Here is a 3,868-nt window from a genome sequence, read left to right on the forward strand (position 1 = left end):
TTATATCCAAAAACAAGGTCCGGCCCGGGACTGGCCCGATTTTTTTTCAAGAAAAATGTATTTTTATATGTATTTCTAGTTTTCTAAGTGTAATTGATTGAAAATCAAATTACAAATTTACAATAAAACATATTTTTTATGTGTATTTGATTGAAAACCAATTATAAAACGTAATTTTTAAGTGTATTTGATTGAAAATCAATTATAAAATTACAATAAAACGTATTTTTTTAGTGTATTTGATTGACCTAATTAGATATTTTAAAGTGTATTAGAATAACATTAACGTATTTTTAAAATTTATCAAAAAGTATAGGACTGGTTTGGGCCCGGCCCGGGACCGGAAACAGTTACCGAAACCGGTTGCAAGTACCCTTAACTGGGTCTTAGTATTTTTGACAAGACCAGTCTGGATTGTTACTGTTTCAGCCCATGACTGATTTGGGTCCGTTCCGGCTCAGAACTGGTTTTTGGCCATGTCTAGTTAGGAGGAACAACAATATGTGAATGCTATGTATAAGATAAAAATGAGGAATTAGAAATTACATTTAATTCTAACTGTTTCTTTGTTTTCTCGATCTCAATATTAATTATGGAGTGAACTATGATTTTTGTTCAAATCGTTGTTAAAGATTGCAATTGTCGTTCTTTTGGTTTTGAAATTGCAATTTTCGTCCTTATAATTTGTAATTTCTTGCTTTTTTCGTCCTTATAATTTGTAATTTCTTGTTTTTTTCGTCCCTAAGATTAATTCAGTTGAAAATCCTCTAATAAATTTGAAATAAATTTAATTTAACATCTCAATAAATTTCAAATTTAATTTCAGTTTTTGAGAAGGTCATTTAACTATAGATACTGTTTCGTCCAGAAACGATGATCGGACTAACGCGAAGTTGTATACTGCTCTGTCACAAGCGGACGATGTCAAGGTATTTGAAATGTGTCGGGGGTTGAGGAACGGCCCGTTTCATATGCTAACCATACATCACGATACCATTCTCCATGTGGCCAGTTACCATAAGCAGAATAATCTTCTTGTTGCACTTCGATCTTTACCAGAATCCCAATATAAGAACCTCACGTGGAACAGTAACAACGGAAAACACGATGCTTCACGAGACGTCCACCGACAACAAGAACGGTGGAGGCCACGGCAGAGATGCTGCGGAGGGCTCCATCGTTGCTTACAATGACCAACAGCAGTAAGGAGATCCATCTACTCTTAATTATGCATACGTAGGCATCATCTTGATCGTCCACCCAATTCCGTATTCTTTTGACTATCATTTATCTCTTTAACATAGTAGCTGCTCTAGCCAATGTAAAGGGTTGGGGTTCACGTGAGAATAAGAGTTTTTTTCTAGACCCGTAAGACCAATTTATGTTCAATGATCAATTTTATAAGCTAATGATCTAATGGTCTAAAGTTGCACACTATGCCAAAAGCGAGAGAAACCCCATCCCTCTCTTTCAAGAAATAATATCTTCTACCAAGACATTCACCAAGGAAGCAGAAGTCATTTTGAAATTTTTTAGTTCGTATTTTTCTGGTAAAAATAAAAAAGGAGATAGCATTCCTGATTATTCAGAACTTAATCGAATCACTTGATCATTTCTACCAATTTAAAGCCCCAATTAGGATTAAAATCTCATTTTAGATCTATAATATTCTAACGTTTACTAATAAATCGTTTTGATTGAAATGGAAAACAATCAATCCCACACAACCAATCTCTATTCGAACCCCCTTTACTTGTAGGAGCCCATCTTGGATTTGAATTAGCCCCAATCAAAAAAATATTCTTGTCATAGGCCCTGTTCCTAATTCACAAGAACATTTTGTAGTCTTTTCGTTTTCGCACTATTACGGATACGAAAATAATGGGAAAAATCCTGCCCAGTGCCGGAAGGTCAAGGAAGTTGGTGACCTGATTTGTAGCACGTGTGTAGCACGTAAAACAAAAAAAATACGCCGCCGTTCACCTGGGTTTCGGTCGCCGGAGTGACAATTTAATGATCAAGGGTTGAGAATTGGTCTCACGAAAAACTCTTAGTCTCACATGATCTCAAGTCCCAATGTAAGATTGTAAGTTTTGATCACTATGCTTGCAACAATGAACCCCATTTACTCAAACACTTACCTAGTAAATGCTTAGCAATAGGAGTCAACAATATAATATATTTTACCGGGTAAGATTATACTACATCAAAACGGTATAGTATGCAACAATTAACCCGGTAAGAGTCATCATCCTCACTTACTGGGTAAGATTCTCCATTCTTATCACAGCTCTTACCGGGTAAGATCCTTGGCACTTGCCATATGCATCCGGTAAGGAAAATTACTCGGTAAGCACTCACCGGGTAAACGTTTAGCAAACGGCCCATTAATGTCATTTTGTATCTTAATGACTCCATAACAAGGTAAATCCTTTTTTCTTTATTAATCTGGATATCCAAACCGCTATGCGAGCCGACTAATCTCAGGACGACCACCTGACTTTTGAACATCTGTGGCCACAAGGGGATTTTTATTCCTCCTTAGATCATTTTACAATTGTCAAGTATAATGGTTTATCAGCTAACTTATGAATTAAAAGCTCTAGTTTTTCAGCCATCAACTAGCTTATCAACTAGTTTGCCAGATATAACAGAAGGTAAATGTTTGTATTATTTTGAATTACACGTGCATCACAAAGAATAGTACTCTGATTATCAATTAAGCGGAAAACTTGTAACTGAAAAACAAAGAAGCATTTATTACAAATAACACAACTTTGATAATTTCGGATTTCGAGTTGCAGCAAGACAATCTTTTTATGATTATAAATAAAAAGAATTAGATCACGAAATTAATAAAAGTCATCAAATAAAAGAGTTAATATGCATACATTGGTTATACCAACATTTAACATTTTACAACTTTATTTATATCTCATGGCATTCTTAGTTTTATCAACCACAACTCTTCAGGTGTGATCCACTATCATTCTTCTATTCATGAGTGTGTGTATATATATACACACACACACGAAGTATCGTTCGGGAAGGAGAGTTAAAGTGAATAATATAAGAAGGGATCTGGACAGTTGATCACACTACTAGAATACCAGGTATCAGCGACGAATATCAGCGAGGGAAAATTTCCCTCGCATATCAGCGAGGGAAATGTCAAAAAACGCATTCCCTCGCTGATCCCTCGCTGATCTGCGAGAGAAATTTTCCCTCGCTGATCCCTCGATGATCAGCGAGGGATCTGCGAGGGAAATGCCAAAAAAACTCATTCCCTCGCTGATCCCTCGCTGATCTGCGAGGGAAAAATTCTCTCGCTGATCCATCGCAGATCAGCGAGGGATCTGCGAGGGAAATGCCAAAAAAACTCATTCCCTAGTTGATCCCTCGCTAATCTGCGAGGGAAGGTTTCCCTTGCTGATCCCTCGCAAATCAGCGAGGGAATTGCCAAAAAATTCATTCCCTCGCTGATCCCTCGCAAATCAGCGAGGAATCAGCGAGGGAAATGACAAAATTCAGAATCCCTCGCTAATCAGCGAGGGATCAGCGAGGGAAGTGACAAAATTCACATTCCCTCGCAGATCCCTCGCTGATCTACGAGGGATCAGCGAGGGATTTTCCAATTTTTCCTATTTTCTCATTTTTATGTGTTATATGTACATATTTTTATGTGTTGATATTGTATGTATGCATGTCATGTGTTGTTTTTGTGTGTGTGTGTGTGTGTGTGTATATATATATATATATATGTTGTGCTTGCTAACCGCGATATGTGCATGTGTTATAAGTATATATACCCGTCGTGAGGGAAAATGATTTTTTCCATTTTTTTAATTTTATAACTACTAATTTAATT

Source organism: Cynara cardunculus (assembly GCF_001531365.2).
Source record: "Cynara cardunculus var. scolymus isolate 2C chromosome LG 1, CcrdV1, whole genome shotgun sequence".
In the NCBI taxonomy this organism is placed as follows: Eukaryota; Viridiplantae; Streptophyta; class Magnoliopsida; order Asterales; family Asteraceae; genus Cynara; species Cynara cardunculus.